Source organism: Schistocerca serialis, chromosome 5 (assembly GCF_023864345.2).
Source record: "Schistocerca serialis cubense isolate TAMUIC-IGC-003099 chromosome 5, iqSchSeri2.2, whole genome shotgun sequence".
Lineage (NCBI taxonomy): Eukaryota > Metazoa > Arthropoda > Insecta > Orthoptera > Acrididae > Schistocerca > Schistocerca serialis.
In genome coordinates this window covers 792,143,351-792,156,462 of record NC_064642.1, presented here as the reverse complement: position 1 = coordinate 792,156,462, position 13,112 = coordinate 792,143,351, and positions in this window count along the sequence as shown.

Below are 13,112 nucleotides of genomic sequence, written 5' to 3'. Positions count from 1 at the left end.
CCAACAGCTTACAAAGAAAGTTGGTGAGGCTGATGGGATCGTAGTTATCTACATCAAGCGGGTTTTGATCGGGTTTGAGCACCAGAATTATGGTGCTCTTCCGCCATTGCGATGGAAAGACGCCATTGCACCAGATCTGGCTGAAGATGACGAGGAGATGTCGCTCGTAGTCAGACGAGAGATGTTTAATCATCGAACTGTGGAACTGATATAGGCCAGGAGCTGCGTCCAGGCAATGTGCAAGGACACTGAGGGGCTCCCACTCTAAATAGGGTGTTATAGGATTCACTGTGACGTGTAGTGGTCACGAGAACTTTCCCATAGTGCTCAGCAAAGTGCACGGCAATGATGTTTGCGTCAGTAGATAACACGCTGTTGATGTTAATCGAAGGGACACCTGTTGGCGTCTGGTGCCCAAAACGACGTTGATCTTCGTCCAGGCTTGGGAAGGTGATACATGGCACCCAATGGTCGAGACGTACCTCTCCCAACTCACCTGTTTCTGTCGTTTTATAAGTTGGCGACTGCGGGCACAGATCTGCTAAAAGGCTATTAGGTGCTCTAGGGAAGAGCTCTGTAGAGCTCGCTGACGCTGTTTAATTGCCTCAGCGACTTCCGGCTACCACCAAGGGACTATCTTTCGCTGGGGCCACCCCAAAAGAAAGAGGGATCGCGTTTTCTGCAGCAGAAACGATCGTTGTAACGATCTTATCAACGACAACATCGATGGCACCATGTGGGGGAGATTCAGCGGTGACAGCAGAGGTGAAGGCTTCCCACTCTGCCTTGTTTAAAGCCCATCTGGGTAGGTGACCACGGGCATGACGCCGGGGGAGTGGTCACAACCACACAAGTCGTCATGTACTCTCCAGTGGATATATGGGTGAAGGCCAGGACTGCAAACCGAAAGATCAATGGCCGAATACATTCCATGTGCCACACTGAAATGTAGGAGGGCACCTGTATTTAAGAGGCAGAGGTCTACTTGTGCAGTGAATTTTCAACCTCCTTACCCCAGCCAGAAAGCATTGAGCCACCCTACAAAGGGTTATGCGCGTTAAAATCGTCCAAAAGTAGGGAAGGTTTAGGGAGTCGATCATTCAGTGCAGCCAATACGTTCAGGGGTATTGCAGCATGTGGAGGAAGATATAAATTGGAGACAGTTATTTTCTGCATCGTCCTTATCCTGACAGCCACAGCCCCAATAGGGGTTTGAAGAGGCACAGGTTCACTACATACTGAGTTCAGGACATAGTTGCAAAGTCCACCTGACAATATTTATAGTTGCTATGGTTCCTGTTATACCCCTTATAGCTGTGGAAGGCAGGGATTCGCATTGCCATGAACCAGGTGTCCTGGAGGGCAATGCAGAAAGCAGGTGTAAAGCTTAACAGTTGTCGTAGCTCAGCCAAGTGGTGGAAAAACCGCCACAATTCCACCATTGTGAGACGTGAAAGGCATGGAACACTCAATGAGGCAATCTACGCATTATAGTTACCTGCTGCCGCCAGATGAGTACCTGTGCGATCGACGTCCATTGTGGCTGATGGCCCAGCGAGATCTAGGTCCTCAGCGGATGCCAGAATCTCCACCTCATCCTCAGACACAGAGCTTGTAGCTACTGATGGTGTAGGTGCCACCACAGTGCCTTGGTTCTTGGGGATCTTTTGCTTTTTAGGTTTCTCTCACTGCTCCTTAAGCCGTCGGCACACGGACCGTGGATCCGAACGTTGAGCGTGCCGAGTTTCTGACGTCATAGCGTGGAATAGCACGCTCGGGAGTCTTTCCGAACGTGCTGAGCAATATCTGGCATGTCAGATATTCGAGCGTGCGTCTGAGCGTTGACCAATGAGATGGCACACCGCCACATACGTCACAAGCACGCCGTCTCCCTTCAGTACAGAGTTGTGAGGCACCATATTGGCATTCATATCAAGCCTATATGTATATATGCCGTTTTAGAGCACCAGCAATTTGAGAATCACTGGAAAACCCGTTGTTAGTTGTGTGATTCGTTCCAATAAAATAATGAGAAACATCATATTCGTGGCAAAAGAATTATTGTAACTTGCGTATTATGAGAGTAGGCTATTTGAAGGCAGTGACACACTGAAGATCCATCCAAAACGTATTGTTCTTGGTACAATTTGTTGTAGTTAAAATTCAATTAGTAAAATATCTATGATTACGGTTTTCAGCAAGGGGTAACATAATATGACTATACAAAAAACATGTGGGGTTGATTTAGCGTAATGAGTAGCGTTACTGCTCAGTATTGCGTTAGTAGTTGGGCGGTGGTTCCCGTCTTGATACTTCCAACATTTTTTTACTAACTTTCGCGTTTTTATTAGGTTCTGATACTTTATCATCAGTTTAATACAAATATATACTATAATATTTGATGTTATGTAAATATAAGTTCAACTTTTTTTGAGGGGTGACTGTTAGATTGGCTTGATCTACAGGACAGCATGCGCTACTTGTATAAAGATAATTTGCTCCTTTTTCTTTTACGCTTCGTAATTCACATGTTGCAAAGATTCTGCTATCGGGTAGGAACAGTGATCAAGTAAGACTGACCTTAGAGTTTTACTAAAATGTGGGAATGATGAAATAATGTTTATCTTATGCAGAGAAGTATTGCAAATTTGTATCGCACTGTTTGTAATGGAACTTTTATAAGCCTGTGTCCTTATTGATTGGACATGGTACTTTCCTTTTCGTGGACGATGGTGGAAATGTGCGTTTTAATAGAGCTAACGTGGGAATTTGACGCGCGCCCGTTGAGTAAACAGTGTGATTTACGAACTAGAAACATCCCTCAACTGCCGCTGGAGTGCGTTGCTATCGCGTATACCACGTTGGGGCGCACGTACCGTATGCACAAGTCGCATCGTTCCTGAGCGTTCGGCAGCACGTTGAACTTGGCATGCTCAACGTTAACGTTAGACAGCACGCTCCGTGTGCCGACGGCTTTAGGTATGTCCGGCTAGGAGGGCTTCACTGATTCAGTCTCAGGGACTGAGGAGGACTGTGAAGCCCTACGACAAGCTACCTGTGGTTGCTTCAGCCACTATCGGGTGTCAGCTTTGCCACTGGTAGGAACCTGGGAAGGGAGTGACCCAAGGGATCCCTTCAAGAGGAGAGGAGCTGAAGAAGACTTATGCTTCTCTGCCTGAGAAGTTCGACTGACATCCAATGGTTGGGGTGGGGGGGGGGGGGTGGGGGGAGGTATTGCTCATGAAGTAGGCTGTGCAGGAGAAACAAGAAGGGAAGTGCCCCCCCCCCTCGCCCTCCACCATCAAGGTGCACTGGCTCTCTGAGTGCCAACTGTACACGGCTGAACCAAAGATGGTAGAACCGCTGTCGTAGCAGCGGCGTAGGTTGACGTCATACGCACAGGATGTAGCCTCTCTCTCTTACCCTCAGTGTAGGTCAATTGGTCCAGGGTCTTATTTCTTCTTTCTTTCTGGAGAATCCTGCAGTCTGACAAGCAAGGCGAATGGTGCTCCCCGCAGTTGACACACACGGGAGGCGGGCAACAGGGAGTACTGGGATGTGAAGGACGCCCACAATCCCGACAGGTGACGCTGGAAGTACAGCGGGAAGACATATGGCCGAACTTCCAGCACTTAAAGCACCGCGTCAGGGGAGGGATATATGAATTACCTCTAACGAAACGGTCTATTGACACAGTCAACATGGGTTTAGAAAACATCGCTCCTGTGAAACACAACTAGCTCTTTGTTCACATGAGGTGCTGAGTGCTATTGACGAGGGATTTCAGATCGATTCCATATTCCTGGATTTCCGGAAGGCTTTTGACACTGTACCACACAAGCGGCTCATAGTGAAATTGCGTGCTTGTGGAATATCGTCTCAGTTATTTGACTGGATTCGTGACTTCCTGTCAGAGAGGTCACAGTTGGTAGTAACTGTCGGAAAGTCATCGAATAAAACAGAAGTCATTTTTGGCATTCCCCAAGGTAGTGTTTTAGGCCCTTTGCTGTTCCCTATTTATATAAACGATTTGGGAGACAATCTGAGCAGCCGTCTTGGGTTGTTTGCAGATGACGCTGTCGTTTATCGACTAATAGTCATCAGAAGATCACAACAAACTCCAAAACGAATTAGAAAAGATATCTGAATGGTACGAAAAGTGAGAGTTGACCCTAAACAACGAAAAGTGTGAGGTCATCCGCATGAGTGCTAAAAGGAACTCAAACTTCGGTTACACGATAAATCAGTCTAATCTAAAAGCCGTAAATTCAACTAAGCACCTAGGTATTACAATTACGAACAACTTAAATTGAAAGGAACACATAGAAAATGTTGTGCGGAAAGTTAACCAAAGGCTGCGTTTTATTGGCAGGTCACTTAGAAAATGTAACAGACCTACTAAGGAGACTGCCTACACTACACTTGTCCGTCCTCTTTTAGAATACTGCTGCGTAGTGTGGGATCCTTACCAGATAGGACTGACGGAGTACATCGAAAAAGTTCAAATAAAGGCAGAAAGGTTTGTATTATCGTGAGATATGGGAGAGAGTGTCCCAGAAATGTAACAGGATTTGGGTTGGACGTCGTTAAAAGAAAGACGTTTTTAGTTGCGACGGAATCTTCTCACGAAAACCCAGTCACCAACTTTCTCCTGAGAATGCGAAAAAATTTTGTCGACACCGACCTACACAGGGAGGAACAATCACCACGATAAAATAAGGGAAATCATCAGAGTACGTACGGAAAGACATAGGTGTTCATTCTTTCCGCGCGCTATACGAGACTGGAATAATAGGGAATTGTGAAGGTGGTTCGATGAAGCATCTGCCAGGCACTTAAATGTGATTTGCAGAGCAGGTATGTAGATGTAGATATGGCTTTACGTTACAGCAGCAGACTATCACCTTGACCTTCTTGGGTAATGTGTCACCCTCGAAATACAAAATGAAGGCACTGGTGGCAACCTGATTATCCCTCGGACCCCATGGGACGGGCCGGACAAAATGGATACCTCGCCGCTCTAAATTGGCGTGCAGCTTATCGCCAGACTGCAAAAGAAGGTCCCTGTGGAATATAATACCCTGGACCATATTTAAGCTCTTATGGGTCACGATGGAAACAGAAACATCCCCCAGCTTGTAAGATGTGACTGTGCAGAAGATGCTGTTTTGGTCAAGATCGACCTTATCGCATTTTGGACAAGCCCTCCACCTCCCCAAACCTGTACTCTAAATGCTCCAGAAAAAAACTGAAGTTCCATTGAAAAGAAGGATTCCCCATCTACTCTCGTACATACAATGTACTGGGTTGAATGAGCTTCGCTGGCATCCCTAGCCTGGCGTTCCTCGCATGGTGGGGCAAGGGGCGGGGGGGGGGGGGGGGGAGGGGGCGCAATTTTGGGTCGTATTTCTTAGCACTGAAGTTAGACCTTGATCACTTAGAGACTGCTGGTGTTTGACCACCAGCAAGAGATTATGTACTACGCTTTATGGCGTTCATCCGCCCTGCGTCCACCCACTTTAACCAGGGGCCCTCTCCATGACCTGGCCAGATGGCCATTGCTGTGAGTCCCAATGCCCCAGGGTGATGGGCATCTACTCCTTGGCATATGTGGGGAGTTAACAGCGCAGGCATCAGGAGAGCGATGCCTGTGTGGTCAGGAGGCTACAACCAACAGCGTACACAGTGGCTCCACCAAAATGGACTGGCTACCGTGCTGGATATCGGGCGCCAATAGCCAAGAAGTCCATTATCGACAGCGCAGAAAGCGATACTGTACAGAGGATGGAGTAAAATGCACGCAGGAGGGTGACCTCACCCAAAAGCTGGAGACCCACATCAACGAAGGTTCCGAGAGGTCTCATCGCATGATGGACACTATACGCCATATAAGGAGCCCTTCCCAATTGGCTCGCTCTTTGCGAAAATTTAAAAAATGGTCAAACCCTACAGAGGACCATCACATGAAGGCCGAAACGTGTGTGACTCCTTTTAGTCGCCTCTTATGAAAGACAGGAATACTTCGGGCCTATGAAGATGTTTGAGCATTTGGTTGTGGATTTTGTGAGATACAGGACCGTATCTCGACACACTGCCAAAGCGCTGCAAAGCTCGCATTTGTTAAAAGGGACATTATGCACTATGATAGAGCGCTGTGTGAATGGAAAGATAGTGTGCATCGATCAATAACGTGTTTCCAAGTCAGGATATGACGATGGTAATTACTGCAAGTGGACACTTCAGCTAAGTGTTCTGTAAAATGTTTGGTAAGTACCGTGGGATCAGTGCAGTTGTTACCATTGACGAAGATGCTAGGAACCACAATGGGTGGTGGATGGCCGCAAATGCGGCCGAGTTTAATCTATATGTAGGATGATGGGGTGTGGGATTGCATAGCTGAGACATATTGCTCCCAACGCATCTGCTTCCTTTTCTTCATTGATAACTGCACTTTCGTCCGGTGTCTCTTGAATGCTATTAAATTAGCAATAGACGGATGGCACTTGTGCAGCTGAAGCGCCCTGCGTTGTTTCCTAATAGCTGTGGCTTTATCTTCAGACCACCAAGTCACCAGCAGCCGCCAAGATGAGCCAGAAGAGATATGTGTCACCTGACAGGCTGCAAAAGTGGCTGTAGAGGGGAAAGCCTGCTAATCAGTTTTTCGAAGTGACAAACTTATATCATGTTCCAGATATCCGAGTGGAGAGGGAGGTAACGATAGGAAAATGGTCGCTGTCTCAAATATCGTCATGGATGCACCAGTGAATCAGAGATAAGATAACCAGGCTGCCAACTGCGAGATCAATAGCCGAACATGTTCTGTAGGCCACACTGAAATAGGTTGCAGCTCCAGTCTTGGCAGAGGCTTAATTCTGACAGAAGGTGTTCTAGTACTCGGCCTCTGTGAGACAGTGTCGCCGCTCCACAGAGGATTGTGGGCATTAAATTTCCCCACTGAGAGGACGGGAGCAGGGAGCTGTGCCACTAACAGCTCATGATAATGGAAAGGTCAGTCTGCGGGGTTAGATAAACATTACAAACTGTCATCCGAAGTGACAGGTAGGTCTCTAAAGCAGCGGTAAGGGACACCTGCTCATTGAAAATATCAGAGCACACAAGGGTACAAACCCCACCAGATGCTCTCTCGACATTAACGTGATTGGTACAGTAGGTTTGTAGTCTTTCACAGCAGGGAGGGATGTGGCTATATACCACGTTTCGTGAAACGCTATTCCAGTTAGGGAGTAAGTAGCCAATAAATGATGGACTTACGTCAAATGGCGATAGTAGCCGTTACAATTCTATTCAATGAACGTTGGACTCAGATCTGAGAGTGTACTGAACGGGAAAGGTCGGTGTGATTACTTCACTACCAGGTCGTGGTCTACCTGATTGCGTGATCTGTCGTCCATGTACATAGGCTCTACTGCTGCAGGGCTGACGAGTAGAACATCCGAAGCCTCAGAAAGTAGTTTACCTTTCGGCTTGTCCTTCTGAGACTTCACCGAGCGAGGTGGTGCAGTGGTTAGACACTGGACTCGCATTCGGGAGGACGACGGTTCAATCCCGCGTCCGGCCATCCAGATTTAGGTTTTCTGTGATTTCCCTAACTCGCTCCAGGCAAATGCCGGGATGGTTCCTTTGAAGGGGCATGGCCGACTTCCTTCCCCATCCTTCCCTAATCCTTTGAGACCGATGACCTCGCTGTCTGGTCTCCTTCCCCAAACAACCCAACCCTTCTGAGACTTCGATTTCTATGAATATTTCCCCGTTTTTCAGGAGCGAAGAGGGTCATATCATACTTTCCTTCTGCCTACAGCCTGTGGCTCCTGAGTCTTGTCTCGAGGCAGTTGGGGGGACGGGACACCTTGACAGGTGCCCCAGAGGATGACTAGGTAACTCTGGCTCCACCGACAGTATGAGAACCATCGCTGCTATAGATGTAGGGGTGAGTGAACTGATGTTCCCTCCTTCAGCTGTCAGACAGGCCCTGGGATACGACTGAGGCCAGGAGGTGTCATGCAGAACCTTGTCATTGCATGAAGTGTGAACTGTGACGATAATCGCAAAAATTGAAAACCATGTTAGTCAGATGAAGTCTTTCAATCTTTTTTCTTGTATCTTAGTAAGACAGGTGATCAAGCGTTTTATACTGTTTAACTTCATTCTCCCTCTTGAACACCGAGTTCTGCAGTGAACGAGGAGGGTGCGGTTCTGACAGTTGATACATTGAGAGTGTTGGTCACAGGGGCTGAACTCATGGGATACCCATCCACATGTCCACAGATAACCTATTAGTACAGTGGGAGGATATGTCTGAATCTTTAGCACTTAAAACTTCTCATCAGAAGAGGAAAGTATGGCCTGACGTCACACCTATAAATAATGAAAACTTTCTCATTAAAAGGTTGCTCTCGGAGGCTAGGATAAAAGCTCTTGCGTCCACTATTATGCTTGAGTTCCTTCTCGATGTGGCAAACAAAACTGACTCCACGCCACAACTTTTCATCAGTTTGTAGCTTCAGTTCCCAATGGAAGATAACACCCTGAGTTCTATTGAGTCTGTTATGAGGGGAAGTGGTGACTGATATATCACCTAACTTGACACATGCCTGAAGGGCCTGTGATTGGTTAGTATGTGATGTTTTGATCAGCAAAGATCCATTCCTCATTTTCTATATTGCCACATCCTCCCCAAACCGATCCACAATATTTTCAACGACAAATATTAGCTTCACTGTAGCTAAAGAGCCGCTGTCGGTGTGGAACAAGCCAATAACTTTCAAAATTGTCCACTTCCATTCCTTCTCCCCCAGCTCTCGTCTTGAGGCATTGACAGTGACGGAAATGCCGCAGGACTGTAAACTACTGCATTAAACTCATTGGTCCCGACTGATGAGATAGCAATGTTGGCATGGCCACCACTAAGTTTGATCTGTTTCATTGCGGATCATCCGCCCCAGTTCCACTCACTCCAATTGGTGGCTTTCCCCATGGGCGCCTTCACGCCAAGCAAAGGCCGCCTGGCACAGTAGCCGTTGCCTGGAGTCCTGGTACTGCAAGGTGGACAGACACCTATTTCTTGGCTGACATGAGGTGGTTACAGCTCAGGCATTGGAAATGCGATCCCTGTGTTGTCAGGGGGCAACCACTGAGAGGGTACATGTCAACCCCACCATGATGTACTGGTTATCATGCTGGATTTTGGGTGCAGAGGCAGATCCACTTGATTGATAGAAGCAAAAGATAACAGCACAAAGTGGAGAGTTAATTCACCACAGTTAGATGTCCTTCCCCAAATGGCCCACACGTCGGTTAAATTAGCAAAGTGGAGATCAACGCGAAAAAGGGGGCCAGAATTTAAGAAGCAGAAAAGGTGAGGGGGGAAAAGTGTTAACAAAGCGAAAAGAGCGAAAACCTTCTAAAAGTCCGAAGAACAGTCGACAGACCAAGGTAAAAAACTTGGCCCAATAAAAAAGACTCCTATTAGTCACCTCATAAGACAGACAAGGATGGGCTGCAGCACTATTGTAGCCATTGACACCAGAAAGTGAGTTAAGAATGTGTGTTGAAACAGTGCCACGAATTCATCTAGTGAGTATAGGTGGTCCAGATTCACGACATTACTCAGGAAAGTTAGGTTTCAGGTTTGTATCACCTCTACTTTTTGGGCCAATACAACACGAGTTGTGTCCACTTGACCATTGTAGTACCAGTAATGGTAGCTGGGAGATGGAATATTGTGCCCAATACATCACATGTCTTAACACTTATTAGTATTCTGCTGTCCCATAATTCCATTTTTGTCAAGCCCATCGGTTTCTCTTTTTCAGAACAATTTATCATCACAACTTCTGGCGAAGTAAATTGAGTAGACACAGTGTGCACGTGCTCACTGAAAATGAGGGTGCAGGCTAACACTTCCTTTGACGTTCAGTTGCTTCCGCTTTTCCCAAGAACGATTGAACTTCACATGGCTCTGTGCCAGTCTAAACCATCTTAGTTCACATACTACAATGCTGTCCCTCCAACATTCCTGTAAGTCTTCCAGTGACATCAGAATGTAAGCTTCCCTTTGCTTCAAACCTACACATCAAAAAAAGTTTTGCATCATCCCAGTTCACAGAACTCCTGAAGATGGAAATTGACTGTGGATATTGTATCACAGACACAGTCCCTTTGACTATTCAGAGATGTCACTAAACCCACCCATATATGTAAACAACCATGCATGAGCAGCGGCTATTAAACAGAGGGGGTCCGACAGTCGATCAATTCCAGTCATTCCACCAGGAAGCAGGTACACGGCTCATATTGTCTTCAGTTCCGCCATACCCTGACGGTCAATACCGCGATTCGATCGGGTCTGCATTGTTACTCTGTGCCAGGAAGGGCTCTCAACATGGGAAGTGTCCAGGCATCTCACACTGAACCAAAGCGATGTTGTTTGGACATGGAGGAGATAAAGAGAGAGACAGGAACTGTCTACGACATGCCTCCCTCAGGCCGTCCAATCGCTACTACTGCACTGGATGACATCTACCTACGGATTATGGCTCGGAGGAACCCTGACAACGCCACCATGTTGAATAATCCTTTTTGAGCAGCCACAAGACGTCGTGGTTCGACTTCAACTGTGTGCAATAGGCTGCATGATGCGCAACTTCACTGTTGACGGCCATGGCGAAGTCTATCTTTGCAACCACGACACTGGATAGTGTACAGGTACAGGTGAGTCCAACAACATGCCACATGGTCCACTCAGGTTTGGCATCACGTTCTCTTGACCGATGAGTGTCACATGCCTACAACCAGACAATCGTCGGAGACGTGTTTGGAGGCAACCTGATCAGGCTGAACACCTTAGACACACTGCCCAGCTAGTGCAGCTGGGTGGAGGTTCCCTGCTGTTTTGGAGTGACGTTATATGGGGCCAACGTACGCCGCTGGTGGTCATGGAAAGCGCCATAACAGCTGTACGATACGTGAATGCCATACTCCAATGGATAGTGCAACCATATCGGCAGCATATTGATGAGGCATTCATCTTCATGGACTACAATTCGCGCCCCCATCGTGCACATCTCGTGAATGACTTCCTTCAGGATAACGACATCGCTCGACTAGAGTGGCCAGCATGTTCTCCAGAGATGAACCGCATCGAACATGAGTGGGATAGATTGAAAAGGCCTGTTTATGGACGACGTAACCCACCAACCACTCTGAGGTATCTACGCCGAATCGCTGTTGAGAAGTGGAACAATCTGGACCCACAGTGCCTTGATGAACTTGTGGATAGTATGCCACGACGAATATAGGCATGTATCAAGGCAAGAAGACGTGGTACTGCGTATTAGAGGTACCGGTGTGTACAGCAATCTTGACCACCACCTCTGAAGGTCTCGCTATATGGTGGTACAACATGCAATGTGTGGTTTTCATGAGCAATAAAAAGGGCAGAAATGATGTTTGTGTTGATCTATATTCCAATTTTCTGTACAAGTTCCGGAACTCTCGAAACCGAGGTGATGCAAAACTTCTTTTGATGTGTTTACTATGGATTGCTGCTTCACTGAATAAGGGTGCACTTATTAACATCGATATTGTGCATTCATGCCTCCCATTGGGAATAGAATTAACACATGTAACCTTGCCCCATCAGCGCTCATTTGAATGGTTGACGTATGACAAAATAATGTCAAACTTCCCTTGGTTGGTTCCGCTATGGAACTACAGCACAGTAATGTACAGTGAGACACGAAGTCCTGGACAAAAATTGGTAGTGGGCCTGGAGACCCCACTCATGTAAGGGAGTGAGGATGTAGTGTCACTGTAAGTCGTTATACGTATTTTGTAGGTCAAAGAAGATAGCAATAAGGTGTTGATGTTGGTCAAGTCTGGACAGCAGACTTGAGTCAAACCAAATTATCAGCAGTGGAACAGCCTTCGCGAAAACCACCCTAGAAGGAGCCAGAAGGTTTTGAGACTCAAGAAGCCAACACAGCCACCAGCTCAGCATACATTTGAGGAACTTACAGAGAACACTGGTGAGACTAATTGAGTGATAGCTGCCCATCTCTAGGGCATGCTTACTCAGTTTCAGAAAGAGGACGATGAGATGGGAGCCCACCTTAATTCCAGATAAGACTGAAGATGGGAAGTAAATTATGCTGGCAATCCACTGACAGCTGTTTCAGCATTTGGTTGTCGATATAGTCTGGTCCTAGGGCTGTATGAGGGCAAAGGTCAGGGGAACAGAAGAATTCACACTCACTGAATGGGCATGTAGTAAAACGTAAGTGCAATCGTTCAATCTGCTGTTTAAGGACACAAAAGATAGGCTGACTGTTCTCAGACGCAGAGGTTCGAGCAAAACGTTCAGTTACAGCATCTGGGTCGGTGAAAACAGCTCTGTTCAATTAAATACCAAGTACACATGCAGAGACATCTTCGCCTGAACCTGCAAATGAAGTGTATGTGGTCCAATGGTTGAAATGAACCATTCCCGGCATTCTTGCTTTTGTCATTTTCTTAAGTGACAGACTCGGGTGCAGAGCTGTTTGAAGGGAATGAAGTACTCGACTGATGCATGCTGCTTGTGGCTTTGGAGAGACTGCCTACAATCTCTAAAGGCCTCAACGATTTTCAAGTCCACCAAGGTATTACCATCTTATGGGTGGATCCTGAAGAATAGGGGATTGCTAAGATGGCTGCTAATACAATGGCTACTGTTGTATTCTGGACAGCCTCATCAATGCCCCATTTAGCCGGGAGCTCGCAATGACAGTGGAGGTGAAAGCATCCCAGTTGGCACTGTGGAGAGCCCATCTTGACAGGCACCCAGGGAAGTGACATAGAGGAAGGTACAAGAAGATTGGAAATTGGTCACTGTCGCATATGTCACTGTGGATGCTCCAGTAGGACTGAAAATAGAAACAACAATGGATGAGGACGTTCCACGTGCCACACTGGAGTGTGTGGAGGCACCAGTATTCAAGAGATTGAGGACGAGACCTGCCAGTAAGTTTTTGATGTCTCTACTGCAGCCAGCAATCGTGATTGATTGATTAATTGATTGAGAGGGGTTGTGGGACTAAATGGTGAGGTCATCA